This window comes from Halictus rubicundus, chromosome 18, assembly GCF_050948215.1.
Source record: "Halictus rubicundus isolate RS-2024b chromosome 18, iyHalRubi1_principal, whole genome shotgun sequence".
In the NCBI taxonomy this organism is placed as follows: domain Eukaryota; kingdom Metazoa; phylum Arthropoda; class Insecta; order Hymenoptera; family Halictidae; genus Halictus; species Halictus rubicundus.
In genome coordinates, this window is record NC_135166.1 from 4,368,682 (window position 1) to 4,389,335 (window position 20,654).

At 40.2% G+C, this 20,654-nt stretch overlaps 1 protein-coding gene across 3 annotated transcripts in view; it reads right to left on the bottom strand.

The window, feature by feature from the left end:
• Window positions 1-20,654, bottom strand: part of LOC143362757 (odorant receptor Or2-like) — a 361,950-nt gene that overhangs the window by 208,978 nt on the left and 132,318 nt on the right. The window lies entirely within an intron of this gene.

Sequence of the window (20,654 nt, forward strand, 5' to 3'; positions counted from 1 at the left end):
CCGCTGGTCCTGTCACCGAGATACCGGTCAGCCATTACACCATTTCGAAAACACCATGATGGGTCCGTGGTAGTTCGTAGTCATCCCAAAGGCTAAACTTTCTAAAACCGGTCGAACCCGATTGGGCTGTAATTTAGCCAATAGCTCCATTTTGCGTGAAAACAATGTTTGCCAGAAAGATCTTTGACGACTCGAAAGTTGAAGCTCAGAATTTTGAAAAGAATGTCTTACCATTTTACTGTCACTCCCTGTAATTTTGAAAACTTTTAAGCTTCAATTTGGTTCAATTTCTGCATAGAGCTTTGTTCCACATAGAAGCAATGTTTGCGAAAACGATTTTTGATTATTCGGGTTAGGATCCAAAATTTAGCAAAGAATGTGTTATTACGGTAGTGTCAGTCCCTACCTTACCGACAGATCTAACGTAATCCAAGCCTGCAACCTCGGTCATTGTAAATTCTGTCACCTGAGGGACAGACAGAAGGGTTCTACATTCGGGATGCTCAAACACGGTGGTTTTGTTTCTTTGGAAAAGAATTTTTTCCGCCAAGAATCCTTCTCGCGAACATTTTTTTAAATGCGAAATAAAACTATCTGCGAAATCCCAGCTCAATCCGGTCCGGCCGGTTTTCGGAGGTTTCACTCGAAAAATTGCAATGCGACGAGGTAAAAATTTCGTCACGTGTTCGAATATGAAAGTTACTCGCTGCAGCTACTCGCGGGAGACAAGAGAACGCGTGCTTTTACTCGTCAGTCACGACGCGAATAATTCGCAACGCATTCCTTTCCCCGGCGACCTGTAATTACCGATAGCAGTTTGATAAGACCCGGTTAGGTTTAATTCAGTTCGACGAGCGGTTCTACTTAAGTTCTTATTGCCCGACCCACGCCACGCGGCGATTCGTGTGTCTATTGTAATAATTTTCTAATGGTCGGGCTTCGCGAATTTCTGTGTAAGCGAGTTCGACCGAGACGAACTCCGTTGCAATATTTTGCGTAGCTTAAGGATCGCGTGTGTACAGCGACTACTGTTAATGTTCGGACACTCATTCAAAGAGATCTACTTTTTCAACCACTTAGATTCGTAGCTTTATTCTTCAAGGGGTTCGCAAAGATTTTTAAAGAATTTTATTGATCGTACTAGACTGCGGATTTCATGCGTTCAAAAATTTTTAGATGACACACAACCTTAACACGTTGTATGCCATCGGTGACTATTGAACTGCTTATAAACGATTACTGCTACTGAATATCAATTTGTTGGAATTAAGTAGACTATAGTGTAAAGTGAATTTAAAAATATCGCTGTACAGTGCTTTCTCGATATATGTCCACAACACGGGTCTAGCCACTGACATACATCGGCCAGGAGATATTCCTTGATCCACGCGACCTCACACTCCTCGGCGAAAGAGGTCACGGAGTATACCCTGTGGTAGTGGGGAAAGTTCTGAGACTTTTATCGCCTAGATATTTGGGACATATACCGAGTAAAGACTGTATTGCTCTCGACTTATTAAAATTATTAAAGAAGGAAAATTGGTTATATTTGGCTCCTGTTACTGGGAATTGACGCAGAAAATCTTTGTTTTATAAAGATCTGCAGTCTATTGATCACACTTCAATTTTTTGTTTCTCTCCTTTATTTTTTTTTTTTTTTTTTTTTAATTAAAATATTGTCGAATATCAGGAAAGTACGAATGTTTTTCAGCTTTCATGGAAATTTTATAATACTCGTTATGGACAGATGAGAGGTTAGGATTGGGTCAAACTACTCGAGTATTTTGGAGAATTTGGGAATACTCATTTTGTAAAAATAGCAATTGGTCGAAGTCACGAAAGAAATACTATCTAGGCCTTATTGGACGTAGGAAAAAGCGAGACATCGAAAGACCTATCGAAATCTTTAGTGATACTGCCTAAAAATCAATAATAAACCTTTAAGAAAACTGCCATTTACACTATCTTTAATTATTTATAGTACGTAGCGGCGTTGATCGATTTCGGTGAAATTTTCGAAACGCACTTTTTAAAATTTCGATACACAGCCAGATAAAAGAAAAGTTGTAGAATTGACCAAGAACACTTCTCTCGCACCTCATCCACTAATCTGATCCTACATTCTCGATAATATCCAAGTCATCTAGTTCAACTTTAGAAAAGTTATTCTCTTTTTAGGAATGTCCGAATATTACTGGGAGTCACTGTATGTGTCTACGGTGCCTCACACTCAAAATTATCTGTCCTGTTTTTTTTTTATCGTTTTCGAGGGTGAAAAATGCAATATTACGTATGTACAGTTAGTTTTATTTGTCGATGAGGGACTTAACGTACTGTATCTATAACAACGTATGACTAAAGCAACTTTGTTTACGGTAAATTCCATACAACTATTTTACTATTAACAAAGTTTCCGTGCAATCATTGACGTCGTTGTTTAACTCTAGTACAAGAAATTTGTTGACGTTCTAGCTGTGTATTTAAAGTTAAAAAATTAGTACTATTTACCAGCTTCAATTGCAGAAATAATTTTTACAGATTCTAAGTTATTACATCAATTTTTATTATAAAAATTGCATATATATATATATATGAACTATATGTATATATATTTTTAGTACAATTAATTATAGTCGCATTGCATGATTTGAGCAAATTTAAGTGATAGAATGATCGTGAAATAAAAATTCGTATTTTGAGAATTCGTGAACAGGAAAATACAGGTTTAGGAGAACGTTGGCAATCCTAAATTTAGATAATAAACGTAAACTCTAATGTTAAACGTAATTATCGTCTACATGTGATATCTAACAATATACATATACTATCAAAAATTGGGAAGTGCGAGAAAATCGTAGCGAACGAAGAAAGTAGCAGATAATTTACAGTGTGAGTAACTGTACATACATATTTTCTCTTAATCGTTCCTCGTTACCTAATCGTTTGTTGACTGCACGTGTATAATTATTTAGAATATAATAACTACCATAAATCTAAACGATAACACTTCGAGCACCGTTGAATCGACTCCATCCGTTCGATTCGATAACCGACGAGCCACGCGACTAAATTCTCAAACCACATGTTCAATCGGTTACTCAACGAAAAAAAAAAAAAATCCCAAGACCATCATCGGCGTCGTTAAACGAGCTCGTTCGATCATCCGCGGACAATTTTCTTTGATGACGACCGTGACGGAAATAATAACGAATAGTAACCTTACGTGAATAGCTGCCACGAAGTTAGGAATAAGCATAGCGGCTCGGAACAAAAAAAAAAAGAAAAATCAAAAGAATAAACCGTGATTTTTCGTTTTAGCGTATTAACGTTGCAAACAAGCGCCAGCGCAACGTCTCGAATCGTTGCATAAAATGCAACAGAAGGAGAGCAGCGGTTGAGAAGTATTTTCACCGAGACGACGGTATTTTCTTATAGTATACTTCTCCGGATGTGTTTTCTTGAATATTTTCCTTCTCGCCGGCGTATGAATTGTGTCAACAATCAGGGTGTCTCTCTCCCTCCCCCCCTCTCTCTCTTCCCCTACCACGGCGTCTATCTCCCGCGCGCTCAAACATTTTACAGAATACGAAAGTTTACAGTTAACACACGTGTTCGAGGATAAGGGAGAGATCGATACTCGGATAAAACGAACAACGAAGAAGACTCGGGGCTGCGAGACCAGAGGCTACACCCCTGGACAAAATGATACCGCATGATACCTTTAATTTCTACATAAAACAAAAATAAGTCGTAATAGGTATACGTAAAACTACGGTGGAAGTAGTATTAACCCTTAGCACTCGAATGACGACTGTAAGGCGCCACTAAAAATTGGTGTATCATTATTCAAAATATTTTTTACATTATTAAATTTGTGTGCATTTAACCCTTTGCACTCGGCACTATTTTCATTGTAAAATTAAATTTTTCTTCCGTCTTACAATATTTTCAATTTATTCAAACGAAACTGATCCGATTTCTACATATAGTATTTGAATGTTTAGTAATCTATTAAATACAAATATTGTAATGTAACAAATATTTTGTAATATTGTTTGTAATTTCTTTGAAATAATGCCACAACAATTTCTGGTGGTGCTTCAGAGTCACCATTCGAGTGCTAAGGGTCAATAAATTACTAAACATTTTCGTATTGCACGAATAAATAGCGCCATTTTCGTATGCATAACACGAAAAAATATATATGGAAGGGTAATTTCATAGGTTGAAAGAAATGTTTTATTTTGGAGTTAAAATGGCCTCGAGTGCAAAGGGTTAACACAGTGCCAAGTATCAACCCCAGAGATTCTTACAAAATCAGAGAATTAAGAAACCAAAACTAGAAATTTAAAATGTATTATAGGGGATGAACCCTTTTGAATTCGAAAGACTCCAATAATATTTATCCGGATATCTTCTAATAAAAACAAATTTTTAAACCCGGTCAAAAATCACCGTCAGTCTGCTGTGTCGGGAACTAAAGAAACCGAAGTACAGTCTTTTCTCGATATACGTCGCAAATGCCTGGATGATAAAGGTCACAAATATCTCCTGTACGATGTATGTCATTGGCAAGACCGGTGTTTTGGACATGAATCGAGTAAACGCTGTAGCTTCGAGAATACGTTTCGGAAAATTGACAAATAAATCGGTGAGTTTGTCCAGGAGTGTAGCTACAAGGGTTTTCCGTTCCGCCCCCGCCCCGAAGCCTCGGATCTTCTCTTATTAAAGGGAACTACTGTAAAACCGCCGAAGAATATCGCGCGTCAATAAACCAGCCACGTGCCCCGTGTTTCTTGGCCCGGGAGAGAGAAACAGTTGGTATTATTCCGTTCGTGAACGTCGGAGGGGAGGGGGCGAATGGGGTTGAAACGGGGAGGGGCTCGTTTTTCCTCTCGGCGCACAGAGAACCGGACGATACTTGGGAAACTTGCTGGCATTTACGCGAAGCGCCCGACGTAAAAGGGAAACTGGTACACTTCGCAGCGGGTTTTATTCTCCGAGCAGGTACGCCGGCGATGGCTGTACACAAACGCCGCCGAACCCGTGTCGAACATGATGAATTGACGTCGAGAGCACGCAAATCCTCGGCTTCATGCGAATCGAGAAACACCGGCCGATAAAGCACCCGCGAGATCGACGCCACCCCGGTGCATTAATGTCCTCGAGGGGAAATGCGGTTCTACTTTTACGCGAACACACATTTTTGTACGATTTTTGCGAGTCATGCACGCACACACACACGAACACGCGCACTGTGCCGGACGATACCTCCAGACCGCGGATCATCGCGCAATACACTAGAATGATCGATTATCCGAACTCATCCGGATAAACGATTTTCCGAATCGTCTGAAAGAATGACATTTTCGAGCATGTCATAAAGCAACTGGAAATTATTGTCTCTAACTATGAGAAAAACTAGTTGAAAATAGTGGAAAAGATTACGCTTTCAAGCCCAAAATGTGAATTTAGTAATTCGTGTACCATAGTTTATTCATAGATGACGGACTTCGACGAAATTTTCAGAATATAATTGACACAAATCTACAAAACGTGTTTTTTATAATTTTTTAATATAGACCCACATAAAAAAGTTGTAAAAGAAAACTTTCAGTATTTTCGCCCAATCGAAATTTTGCCAAAATTTCTTTTCCACGTCATGTAATAAATTGTTCCAAGTTCTCAAAAAGATCCAAGTAGTATGGCTCAATATTTAGAAAGTTGGCGTCTCGTTAAGAGTGTCCGAATATCATTGCGGGTGACTGTACATCCGTGATTTATCCTGTTTTCGGATAATCGGTCATGCGGATAATCGAAATTCGGAATGCGTTTACCTTCTCCCATCAGTTTTGAAAGTTAACCCTCGAAAGGTACACTCGGGTCTTTCCTGACCCCAGCAAAATTTTCTGTACAATAATTTTCGCTACAATTGCAAATATGAAGTTTCTTTGGCATCTTTTGAACGTTCGAATTTTGTAGCTCGAAACAATACACCTCAAAGTATCTTAGTAAATTTTTATAGCAGACTTTTTTTCGGATTTTTCTTTTAGATTCTTTTTGTTCGTAAAATGTTCGTATTCCTTTTATTCAAAAAACACGCATTTTACGTGATACAGTCAGTCACATAATTGACGGCACACACTTTAAATCAGAATAACTTTTCTATAAATGAACAAACGACTGCAGTTTTTCTGCCAAGCTACAAACATTAGTTAACTAGATAACGTGTAATGAAAATTTTGGAAAAATTCTGTTTAGTAGAAATTATGACAAAAATAGTAAAAGTTGCTTTTTACGATTTTTTTTTAAAAAATGTGTTTTACAGAAACACATAAGTTATCTGCATACTAAAAATTGTAATGCGAGTAGCAAACGATTGAAAATGGCGAAAGTCGGCGAACGATAGAATGAAAAGGCAAAAATATACTAGGAAATCTTGAAAAATTGCAATTTTCAATTTTGTTCGTAATTCCAACTAAACGCAATTTTCCCAAAATTTTCATTGCGCGCAAAAGCTGAATTCGTTCTGGCCAATTGTGAAAAGATTTTTTTTTTTTATTATTAAGCTATAAAACCCCACATGGGATTATTAGCAGCATGCACATGGCTGTGCATGCTAACTTTACATTACGTAGGTGGCTTATAACTAGGATTGAGACAATAGAATGAACGTTTTCGAATACAATAATAACACTAAGGATATAAACAGTGAGACTAAAGAAATGAATGTATGAGAAAGATCGAATTATTTGTTACTATTAAGCATAGTTTCCACGCCAATAAATATGTCAACATCCTCTAAATATTTTTGGAGTTTAACATTGCAAGTAGAAATGCCTCTGCAATTCCAAAAGACAGCTTTGAGGTTAGTGTTAATATGAAAAGGTTATGTCGACTTAAAGTGTGCGTCATCGATGATGCGACAGACCGTACATACGCATAAATAATTTGTTATTGTTTTGTGGAGCACAGTGCGCGCAGGCATACACAACGAGAGGGACTCGCTACGTAGTGAACCGAACAACGAACAGCTATATTTATTTACTGGTTTCGTCGGCGGGAGATAGCGTCTCCTGTTGCCTAAAAGGAGCAGACGGAAAACAAAATGGAACTTGTCTGTCCCCGTTCTTTTTCTACGAACAGAGGAGTAAAACCGACGCGTCCGGGCTGTGCTCTAATCGCGCTCGCGTTACGTGAATTCCGGTTTTTATTTGTACAATTGTATCTTTCATCTGCCGTTGTGTCACCGAGTTCGTAGGTATTACAAAATGCACAGTGACTGTACGCGGTTTCAGATAGATCCTAGCCTGTAGCCCGCATGTAGATATTTTTCCATGGAGGAGGAAAAAAAAAGCTAGGAAAAAGGGGAGAATGAATTTCAGCGAGCGTCGCGACGTGGGCTTTCGAGATAATGTAATTACGAGGCACAGAACTAAAATATTATATTTAAATGTTCTCGCTGAGGAACGAAACGAGTGTAACATAGTTGCAAAATAACGCTGAGAACGGATGTGTAATTTATCTTCTAAATACGTTCAAACGGTTAATTGTACGGCAGGCGACGACGACGACGACGACCGGCACAGAACGATCCGCATTGTTTCTAGAACGGAATTATCTATCTACCGGAGTTCAATTAAAACGAGTTTCGGCCCGAAATGCCAAAGAAGGTACACACGTTTTCCGATTTACTTTTGACCGTTCGAAACAAACAAAAACACACACAGACACATACACATACCGTACTTACATACGTAATTGTAAAACTGCAATTTATGTAAGTATACGTACACGCTAATTATAATACGGAGCGGAAGGATGGTAATTTTGATGAAGCGACTACTCTGTAATCAATGTACGGATTAAAGTGGAGAATTAATTTTAAAATTGTTAACCGTGCCTACGTTGTTTCATTGAATCTTTAATATTGTATCGGTTTCTCGATATTCGCAGATTATTTTCGAACGTTTTATAAGGGGATCTTCTCAAAATGGATTATTTGAACTAATTATGTTTCATATATATATACATATATATAAATTTGAATACTGTAATACATGGTAACTATACTGTTATTGTATATAATATTTTCTTATTTTTCCTTATAACCAGCGCATTATATGAATCGTAATAAATTTGGAGATTTATAATTTATTCTTTGTTTTCACCAAAAAATTCTGATCCAATAGCACACGCGAAAAAACTCGATGCAATGTTGCTATTGTTACCTCGTGAAATTGTTACCGATTATTTCAATACAATTGTTAATCATTTTTGCCCGTACTTCGTTATTCATTTGGAAGCAAGCTTGGATATTCTTTCGGTATTTTAATAAACAAATAGGAAACGTAAAACGGTTCATTGATTAATTTTCTGATAATAAAAAATGTATTTGGTGACTTACTTCGACATTGGGATTTTATAACTTGCATTTTTGTGATGCAGTTTATATTCCTGATCGTCAAAATCATTTATATATTTTTTCCAACTGTATCGTTTCCCAAACTTATGCTTTTCCTCGATTTGTAATAATTACACCGTGGAACTTTATGCATATATAACGCAGATAATTATCTCGAAAAAGTTGTAACAATTCAATGGAGCTGGATATTACTTTTCAAATATAAATTTGCGTAAAGTTCCTCCAGCTAATAGTACTCTGCATATTTCTGCTTTATTGCTTGTAACCGATGGTGGATATTAATTACAGTTTGTTCAAACACTGGAAATTTACGTAATGCTCTAAAAACGTTACAAATTACTCGCAGTCGCTTTAATACCAGGACTAAATTAATGAAACGTGATCAATTAGTATGTATTAGAATACGTAAAAATTACATGAAATATATTTGAAAAATACTGCAAGAGACAAATCTTTTTCGAGACATTGAAATATCTGTTCTGAATCAGATCAATCCAGATAGTATACAACGTCCTTCAATACCTACAATAAACTAGCAATAATAGCAATGGTTACGAGATCATTAACTTTTACTGCGCTTAATTGATTTCGGATGCACCCTAACTTATATATCTTTAAATATCATCATTCGAACGTAGTATAGAATTTATGTTTTACGATAGAAATAACCACTATTCGTAATAAATGCAACCATATTCTTGTAAGAGGTTATGTTCGATCAGAAGGGCGAAAAATATTATTTTTTGAAGTTTTTTCTCAAAAACTGTAAGACTTCATCCAGAAAATGGTTTATCCGAAATCAAAACTTCAATAAGATAGCAAGAAAATTATTTCGATAACTGGTAATGTAATGATAATTCTTAATGCGTTATGTAATAATTTGAATATTTGTATATAACTTCTTTGGAACTACTCTAACCTAGCAGCTCTTCTTTCTTATTGGTTGCTGCAATCGCAGAATCCAAAAGTAGCTGCCCTTCGCGGAATATCGAGATTTACGGTCTGAAAGTCATAAAAGGGCTCAAGCGCCTGATACCCAATAAACATAAAAGAAACTGAAAAATACCCTCTTTGAGACAGTAAAATTCAATTTTCGAGCAGTGCGAACTAGATCTGTTCCCCAAGGTTTCTACGTACAGTGAGTTCACTATAAATCTCCAGAACTTGATCCTGACAAGGGTCATATATCCGATAGGAGAAACTATCCTTTGATTCACACCGAACGTAGAAAAGGACAGCAATGGTCTAGAGGCTTCGGTTTCCTAAGAATACAGTGAATTCTCTATAAATGTCCAGAACTTGATTCTAGCGGGGGTCATATATCGGATAGGAGAAACTATTGTTTCACTCACGTCGGACGTGGAAAAGAACAGGAAGCTCTAGAGACCTCGGTTTCCTAGGAATACAGTGAATTCTATATAAATGTCCAGAACTTGATTCTAGCGAGGGTCATATATCGGATAGGAGAAACTATTGTTTGACTCACGCCGAATGTGGAGAGGACAGCAAAGGTCTAGAGGCCTCGGTTTCCTAGGAGAATACAGTGAATTCTCTATAAATTTCCAGAACTTGATTCTAGCGAGGGTCATATATCGAATAGGGGAAACTATTGTTTGACTCACACCGGACGTGGAGAGGACAGCAAAGGTCTAGAGGCCTCGGTTTCCTAGGAATACAGTGAATTCTATATAAATGTCCAGAACTTGATCCTAACAAGGGTCATATATCGAATAGGGGAACTATTCTTCGATTCACGCCGAACGTGGTAAAGGACAGCGAAGCTCTAGAGGCGCCTCGGTTGCCAAGGAAGAGAGTAAACTCTGTAAATGTCCAGGGCTTGATCCTGACGAGGGTCATATATCGGATAGGAGAAACTGTTCTTCGATTCACGCCGAACATAGAAACGGACAGCAATGGTCTAGAGGCCTCGGTTTCCTAGGAATAGAGTGAATTCTCTATAAATGTCCGGAACTTGATTCTGGCGATGGTCATATATCGGATAGGAGAAACTATTCTCTGATTCACGCCGAACATAGAGAAGAACAGCGAAGTTCTAGAGGCCAACTAGACCTCTAGTTGTCCAGGGATATATACTTCGGATCCGGCTATTGCCGGTGGGATTTTCATTGGAATGACATATATCGAGTAAACACTGTATTCAATTCTATTACAGGAGGGAAAAAAAAAATGAAAATTTCGAAAAATCGAGCACTGTGGGTCGCGGCGCGGCGCAACGGGGAACGCAAGCAAACATTTCACTGCTGGAAGCAATTTAATTCCCATCGTTAGACAGCAGTTTCGTTTGGATAGCGAAACGGCTCGCCGCGCCGGGCCAGTATAAAACTGATTCGAGAAAAGTCGGTTTACAGGCGAAAGCCGCAAGTAATTCGAGTCAAGATCCCCGTACAACTCTCCGGGCGCGTCGAAGCTGCCAAAGTCTCGGGAAGGAAGTCCGACGTCTGCAAACCCAAAGTTTGGACGACGAATACCATGCAGAGAAGAGAGCTATACCACCTCGGGGATACCGTGTACTCTCGGAGCTTCCTCGGATGATTGTATATCCTCCGCAGTTGTACGTACACCGGGTGGCTCGGCCGGTGTTTGTGCCCGTTGGTGTGCCTACGCGCTTGGAATGGTTCCCTTCCCACACACAAACGCGACAAAGGAAACGACCTTTCAGTTAGCTGAAACGTCGACGCCGTAACAATTACCACTGCTTCCCCTGTGTCCTCTCGCCTCTCTTCAACCATTTCCACCACTTATCTTCTTCCCTCCCTTTCCCTCTTTCACCCGGTTTCTCTCTCTCTCTCTCTCTCTCTCTCTCTCTCTCTCTCTCTCCTGGCCTCTTGGTTGATTCAACAGCCGGGACGGACTCCCTCTCCGCCTATTTATCCATCTATTTTCCACCGTTTCGTTTGCCTCCTGTTTGTCCCTTTTACCTTAGTTCGTGCCCTATACCGGTCGTGTCTCTCTCCCTTTGTCTTCCCCGCAGCTGCGGAGAACAGCACAGGTGCCGGTCCCGGCGCAACTTGCCTTGGCGTGAAGCGACTTCGTCGGGGTGACTGGTTCAAAATAAACTTTGTTTCGGGCTTCGCTTAATATCCCTCCAGCCATCAAACACGGTTACGCGACGGCACCCACGGCATACACACCGACGCGTCGCTCAGCGTCGCTCAGCGTCGCGCCGTGCTCCCCGTTGGATCCTCTTCTTTGTCTAGCCGGGTCCCAGGGAATAGGAAAACCGCAGTGCTCTCAATGCTCGCCCAGGTCTTGTTATGAACACCTTCAATAACATCGGTTGATACGTTCAGTTTGCGCCCATGAATTATACACACGACCTGCAACGCGATTCCCACCGGCTCGACGAGTCGCGCGCGCGCGCGACCTCACGCATCGTTGACTTCCGCGTTTTCAACCGGAAATTCACCGGCGAGTAGAACTGTTCCGCGTTGCACACCCACTGTCACCCTCTCTCTCTTTCTCTCCTCGTCCCCAACCACCTACCTCTCTCACCTGGTTGCCCGAAAGCGTATTTTTGTTTAGCAGTTCGACAAGCGTTGTGTCCCGACCGGCAGCTAACTTTCGGGTGTGCGACAGCGTTCACGCGAACCGTTGAACGCCGTTCGCCGGAAACGATGAATAGCGAACGAAAGCTTCGGAGCAGAGCGCTCGCTGAACGGGACTCGAACTCGAATTCAAGAATTGTTCGTACCCGCTCGCGATTTGGTATATTTCGCCGGGCCGATTAATTCGCGCGGCGACCACTTGCCGCACGCCCCCGCGCGAAGGATTAACGCTTTGATTGGCAAACCGTCGCGCTAAAGTAATTCGTACGGCGAGATCGGAATCGCAAATCCTATACTTTGTCTGGGGGCTCGCCGAGAGTCCAACGGTCAGACGAAACAGTCTGACGTGGTATTGTGGATTCGAAAGAAAATTTATTAACCCTTTGCACTAGGCGCTATTTTCAATCTAAATTTTTCTTCCGTCTTCGAATATTTTCATTTTATTCGTACGAAACTGATCCGATTTCTACATATAATATTTAAATGTTTAGTAATCTGTTAAATAGAAATTTTGTAATGTAACAAATATTTTGTAATTTCTTTGAAATAATGCCATAACAATTTCTAGTGGTGCTTCAGAGTCACCACTCGAGTGCAAAGGGTTAACACTAGAACTACCGAACCAGTCGAAATGACCGTTTCCTAATTTTTTCGTTCACAATTACTGAGATTATAAAAATGTTTTCAGCGGAATTTTTTGAATGAACTTTTTCGTTGAAGCACATGTTAGAATAACGATGGTGTTAGGTTTGAATAGATGTGGTCTTGTCATGATTGCAAAGCAGTATTCATCAGGTGTATTTATTACTCGGTAGTTCAGACGTGATTACACGGTCCTATTTCAGAATGATTGAAATTATAAAAACGTTTTCATAGGAAATTACTGAATTCACTTCTTCGTGTTATAATGAAAATCGTACAAAGTTTAACGCTAAACCTACCACGGTCAAAATGGCCGGTTTTTATATTTTACGATTATTGAAACTATAGAAATTCATTTATGGAATGTAGTGGAACAGATTTCCTTGTCCAAGCATTTATTGTATTGATAATTACGGACAATCTGAAGAAATTTAGGGTTGCCATTTTTGTAAGGCAATATTTACTGTTAATGCTTGGTAGGTTTTTGTGTTAAAAACCTAAAAATTGAGAATTATTAAACTCGAAAGAAATCGATGCTACTTGAGAGAGAATTTATGTTATTTGAATATGGTAAGCTCCGTTTTTCTAATATTTGAGTTTTCTCGCGACTTTCTTGCTGAAAGTTGCCGAGAGGTCTTATGGGAACTTTAATTCATGGTTGTGAGGAATCTTAGTTCGATGCAGTTTAAATTTGTTACACAGTGTATTATATGAAATGGGATAAAATGTTAATAACTTCTTTTCCATGTTAACTTCTCTTTACGATGACGTCTGAGATATTAATCCGCGATTTTTTGACGTGATTGATACTCTGTACTTTGATAGAAAAGCGTGCCGCCGGTATTGGAGAAATTTTCTGGTTTGAATTTTCTCAAATTTTCGTTTCAAATGAGGGAAAACAACTTCAGTTTTTCCACCGGTTATATAACCGAGGGGGACTCTGGGAAAGCTAAGTTCCACGGAGATAATGAATTCCGAGTTCAGAGTTCCCCTTTGAAACGAGCGCAGACAGAGTATTCTCTAATTTCCTTCGAAAAAGTTGCGAAAGCTCAAAGATCGACAATAGTCCGGTTATAATTCAGTGTTCTTTTAATTTCGTGAAATAATATGGCGACGCGAGAATTCATTTTTAAATTGCGTCTCCCGTTTTCTGAGAAACGCAGCACGCAAAGTGTCGAAAAAATTTCAGTCCACATTTGCTTAAAAATTGTGCTGGTACGCGAGATTGAAATCAGGTTATCGATAAGACATTGAGAATCGAGAATTTCGCTGGAAAAAATAACGGAGGATTATTGCAACAATAAAGAAGCGGATCCATTTCTCACTTGGCATAAAGGGAAGTTGGTATGGAGTACCAAGAGGTTTCGTAACAGATAGCATTGTATACAGGTACAATGGGAGACAAATTATCTGAGGACGATTCCACGTTGGAAACTTGCATTTTATTCTGTCAATAGAATATTATTACTTCTAAATACATCATCCATTATAATGATCACAATAAAATATACCTTCTTTTTAAATCCTTTCGATAGATACGTACTATCCTTTCCTACATCGACACGAAAGTAGGCAGCTCTAAAGTATATTTATTGAAACAGTAAGAAAAACATAGATTGGAACATTTTTAAAACATTTTTGGAAGGATGACATTTTTGGGGATGATTCCACATGAGAAAACGAGGCGAAAATATAGAACAAAATTTGTTCATCCGGAGCTTCGTTTTCGAGGAAATCGAGTTTGAAAATGCAGCGAATACTGCGTGTCTGACGCGTCTGATCATGACCGACCAATTCTACTTCCTGCATGTACTATAGCACGCGAACTCGGCGGATCTTTAAACTCGATTTTCTCGAAAGCAAAGCCTCGAACGAAAAGATTTTAGTCTTTATTTTCGATTTGTTTTTTCATCTAGAATCACCCACTGCTCGGTTTTACAAACATTTTCACCACAGACTAATTGCAATTTAAAATAATTTTCGCAAAAACTCAACTCCTATAGTCCAATAGTCAGAACGTCACCGACTTTTCAAAACCGTTCAGATATTCCAGCGAGCGACTGTTACAATTTTGTCGCGGGGTGTATGCGTGGCGAAAAGTTGGTCGGAAAAATATCGATATTCGCGAAACTTTTTCCATTAACCTTTAACAGAGAAGTAATTGCCCGCAATGCCCCCGTATAACGTGCAATAAAATCGTAACTTCAGAACATTGATCATTATTCGTCGCTGGAAAATCATTTATCCGAAAAGCGACGGCCGAAATTGCCATAACAATTTATAAAAACCGTTATATTCCGGTCCATCCACTCACGGGGAATTTTCAAACAAGAAATAACCCCGAGAACGATCGAATTTCGCGGCAGTCGAGCCGGGCCGGGTCGGGCCGGGTCGGGCCGCGTTCTCGCCGAAATAAATCCGTTCTTTTCGAATAATTGAAAAACCGCGCATCACCGATCCACGGGGTTTAAGTAGCCGGGCAACGAGTTGCGGACGAAATCAAAATTTTCCAACTATTTAGAGACGCTACGCTCTCGAGACAATAGACCGAGATAACGATGGGGAGGGGGGGAGGGGGGCTGCAGCCGGGGCTGGGTTGAACGAGTCTCGGGGATTCAGTTTCCGAGCGAAAACATCAGAAACGCATTCCGAACAAAGTTTTATACGCCGCCGCGCCGGCTGGGAAGTGTTTCCCGTGTTCAAGGACGCGTTTCATGGGCATTATTTTCCACAATGCGGCGCATTAGCCGCGAGAAAGACGACCGGAATTAGGTCGCGCGCGATCTTTACGCCGGATGCCGATTTAGTGAGACAGAGTAATGGACTCCGGCTACTTTATGCCTCCTTCACGGCGACCGATCCCCCTCGGAAACGACTCCGAAAACTCTCCTGGCGAATTGATACCACCGTCGGGGCGAACGTTTTCTCGGCTTGTTTGTGCGAGAAAAAAGTCCTGCGGGGAAGCTTACCCCCGATTAAATCACGGTCGAGGACGCGCCCTCTGCACCCCGGGAATCCTGTGTGTCCTTCACGAAACCGCGATTTAAGATCCTGTATCGAATATCGAGCAACGATTTTTATTCACCCCCGACTTACAGTCAGTCCCACGAGTATTGGTACGCTCTTAAAAATCGCATGACTTTGTCGATATTGGACTATACTACTTGAATTTGTTTGAGAAGTTAGAACGATTTTTGAGAGCGTACGAATACTTATGGGACTGACTGTATCTCGCTTTCTACTAATTTCGAAGGTAGTTCTGTCTCTGGAAAGGTGAAGGAGGTTACTCAATGCTATCGTGTAGTATGCTAGTAAGTAGGATAGAGTGGGGCTAAAAATAACTTTGTTTGTTTAATGGCCGATTAAAACACGTTGACTGCCATGTCACTTATTTTATAATTTTATTATTTATATTTATTTTTCTAGATTTTAAAATGAATTTTTACGTTAATATATTCATTGTACCAAATTTGATTAGGGTCTGTAAAATGCAAGAAAGTTGGAGGACTACTCAATATCATACATTTAATTTTTTTTATTTTTATTTTATTGAATAACTTACTTTGATTTTATGGAATTTTAAGGTTTCTAGTTTGGCAGTCAATGTGTTAAAGGTTGCCATATACTGTAGCTAGTTTGGAGGGTACTAATGGAAACCACGTCGGTTTCTTGATTATTAAATAATTCTGCATTGAATATTGAATACTATACACTGAATCACAATTTTATATTGAAACCATGCAATTCGGGGAATCACCAAAAAGAGAAATTGCGTTTAATGTATAAAACAATTTTTAAAAAATCAGTGCGAGTTTACAGCGAATTCGCGATATATGTCGCCGAGGCCTGGGCGATAAATGTCGCGGAGTTATCCCCACTACCGCGGGGTATACCACGTGAGGGGTCCAGAAGCTCGAGAGAGACTTTTCACAAAATTATGTTCCAATTTATATGACAACCCAATGATAACACTTATCAATTGAAATTCGTAATAATATGTATATATGTATAATATATGTATATGTGTATATTATATGTTCGAAAATGTCTTCACGCGTAATATGATTTTTCTTCGGTTCGTGCCATTTGTAACGAAGTTACATGTATAGGGTGGCACGACATAAAATAATGTGTCATTGAATTTTTCTTCGGTTCGTGTCATTTGTAACGAAGTTACATGTATAGGGTGGCACGACGTAAAATAATGTGTCATTAAATTTCCGTAGAATGCAGGTTCTCCAAAGCATTGCCTGGAGCATGTACGAGCTCGCGCGAGAATGAAAGCCGGTAGTATAAATACTGGTGAAAACCGGAAGGGGAGAAGAACAGAGGAAGATTTAGACGCTTGAAACACGGAAATACTAGTTACACCGGCGAATTTCGAAAATCAATCACCGCGCATTGTTCCCCCGAACGCTCTCAGAGGCATCCGGCGTTTGCTTTTATTCCCCCGGCCGCCGCAGTCGGAATGCTGTGAATTAACGCTTGTATTGTCGATTGCACAAGATTTTCATTTTTCTTTCGCTCTTGCGCGATGAAGTAGATCACGGTCAGCGGAAAAATGAATTTTCTGTGAAAACCGTGATTCTTGCACGCTCTTGTTTCCGGTTGAAAACATTTGTTATCTTTTTGCTTGCCCGAGTTAAAAAGGCTCTCGTGCGGAACGGTTTTGAACTGGCCAAGTTCTTTAACCGAAATCGCTGTGGAAGATTCGAGAGATCATTCACAGTTAACAATATCACTTTGCAAATAGCTGATTACTACGGATTTTATGCATTCGTGGGAAAAACGAGTAGAAGAAATTTGAAATAGTAGAAAGATTGGAAGAACTAATTGGGAGAAGCATATTGATATGCAATTATTAACAAAATTGCAATTTTTCGCGATTTTCTGCCTATAGCTGCCACCTTTGATCGTTTATAACTCGTCAACCAATTTCGATGAAATTTAAAAAATTTGTTCAACACTAGAACTACCGGACCAGTCAAAATGACTGGTTCCTAATTTTTTCTTTTACAATTACTGAAATTGTAAAAATGTTTTCATCGGAAATTTTTTAATGAATCTCTTCATTGAAGCACATATTACAATAAAAATTGTATGAAGTCTGAATGGGCACAGTCTTGTCACTGTTACAAAGCAATATACGTTAGTCGCATTTATTGCTCGGTAGTTCTAGTGTTAAATGACTAAATGCAATTTTCCCAAAATTTTCATTGCAGGTCTCTACTAAACTGATACTTCTGGCTTCAAACAAAAATTGAAGTCTTTTGGTCCATGTTTTAAAAAGTTATTCTAATTTAAAAGTGTGTTGGAGTCACTGTATGTCAAAGGGTTAAAAATGCCTTCGAATTTCATGTGGGAGATCAATTTCGCAGAAAGCTTGCTTCATCGCATCTTCACTGGCCAGAGCAGAGCTGCAGAGCATCCCTTTTAGGGGGCAAGGGCGCCCGCCGATGCCCGCGGGCACAGCTACGGGTAAGTGACTTAGCGGAGTGGGGGTAGGCCGTATCGCAGAGCCGTGGGTGGCCACGTTGTGACAACGGGCGTGACAAATACATGCAGCCTTCCCGCAGGGGCGTGGCTTCGTGCTCACAGAGGCGTGGCATCCCGCCCGCCGTTTTGTTTATGCCCAGGACAAGAAAACGGCTGCCCGCACGGGCAGACGTGAACAGTTCTGGGCTAGAAAGTGTAGAATTGGAGACCTCGGTGTAAAAATCGTGCAAATCTAAATTTTCAAAGTTGTCCTGCCGTCCCTAAAAATACGTGGAGCTCCAAATACGAAGGTCAGTGAAATGTAAACCAAAGTAAATGGTAAAAATATAAAAGTTGTCCGATCGCGTTCAAATTTTGCACACATTTTCCTACCAACTCTGGCAGTTTAAGGGAGCAAAGGGACGCTCGGAAAAATCGAAAAATATGGAGGAGCCCGGTGCAGGCTAATCGGCGCGCGTGGCCAGAAATATTCACGTCTTACCCCCTCCCCCCATAAATCGGTGACTTCGATTTCGCGGGGGGGGGGGAGCGGAAGTTTCACGGCTTATTTGCCCGTCGGCCAGTTTCTCTTTCTTTCTGGGATCGTAAATCGTTGGCGTCTCAACGCCGTCTCGCGGCAACGAGCACGTAACCGTGTCCCGATAACAAAATAGCAGAGAGTCGAACGAGCGAACCAGTCGGCTGCAGGACTGCCAGGCACTCGAGTTAAGTACCTGCCTATGGAAATTTAACGCCACACTTTGCCGGCGTGTTACATTTGTAATTCATCGAGCCGCCGCCTGTTACAGACAGGTCTGAAGTACGCGCCGTATAATAGAATGAATTTATATTGGTTGCAAAGTATACCGACCGCCCGTCCTCTCCGCTTTCTTTTCTTCACCTTTCGCTCGGAGGACCTCGCCCTTCCCCGACGGAGCAATTTAATCGCACAAAGAGGTCGAATCACTTCGAGTATTGTTTGAATTTAAATATAACGGGGGTGAGAGGGGGATGAAGAGAGAGAGAGTGAGGGGGGGGGAGGGTGAAACTCTGATGACTCGATCGCTTTGAGGAATTTAAACGGGCCGAGGAGTTTCGGGCTTGAACGCTCTCTGCCCGCGAACAACTTTTGAATACCAAAATTGCGTTTAAGTTACTTTCTTGCTTAAATGAAACGTCACGATGATTGGATTCGTTTTCTTTTACCGTTCAGCGTCGAACGGTTCACGTAGTAGCGCGAAATATGTCGGAACCTGACGAGGGCAGCGTGCATAGTTGAACATGCTGCGTAAAACGGTTAAAACTTCGGAAAACTTGTGGGAAATCTCGTTTATCGACGTACCGGAATTTTATTATTCCGGGCCGACTCGTTTCGTAAGCAGGCGTTCTGGACGTTTCGCAAAAATCCATCAAGAAAGTATCTTCCTGTTGAACTTTCTACTTTTGCATCCGGTGCTTTATTATTTATGCGCTCGGCCCTGCTAGGAGCCGTCTTTACATCAACATGGACCATCGAGGGAATCGGTGAACGATAAGTGGAACTTTGATGTAACGATAAGTAGATCTTTGGAGACGTTGTTTGTTATACTGACGCTAAAAAATATTCTAGAACAGTCCCTTTGTGTTAGCAAACTGCGTGCCTATTTATCAGACTTTCTTTAACAATTTTCCGTATTCCAAAAATGTTATAAAACTCCACGCCCGTTCTTTGGACCCTATTACATCAATTTGTATGCATACCACTGTTAATAATCATAAACTTCATCCGGTTTTTAGATTATTTAGAACAGTAAAACGAAAATAGAGCAAATCGTTTTTACGATTTCGTAATATGTCGTTCTATATCAAATCGATCACTTCTCAACGTCACCATCGGCAATTATTGTTCTAAATGAAATATATTGCAGTCCATATGAAATTAGGGGGGGTTTAAGTCATCATTTTGCCGGTTCGGAATTTGTTTAAAAATTACAGGCCCTCAAAGTTTGCAATTTTTGCCCATTCCAGCGAAAATGGGCTTCACTTATTAATTTTTCTCTCAGAAACTGTTTTTTCGATTGAACTAAATTTTGTTTTATTCTCTTCAGAAAGCATTGGGCTACTGTAAAATAATTTTTCCAACCTCGATAATTAACTTTCTAACGTCGAAAAATGTAAACGAATTCTAGCGTTTCTCGACTGCAAGATAATTCGCCTAGAACAAAATCGCCGATGACGTGAAAAAAATGATCGATTTGGCACAGAGTATGAATAAATCCTCGTAGAAACAGTGGTGGGAGGACGAACGGTTCTCGGAGAGCAAGCAATCGAGGCGATGAAATAAAGTATCACGGTCGAACAATCGAATCGAGTTCTTCCGTTGGATCGACGGAACTTCTGTTTTAAGATCACCGCGATCGCGGGGGTTCGGTAGCCCGTGATTTCGGATTTCCACGTCCCCGGCGTAATTGAAAGCTTCTACAAACTCCTTTCGCACGGACAATACTCATTACAAACATTCTCCGGTGCAGTCGGACCACCGTAACTTCTTCTTTGACTAGCTCGTC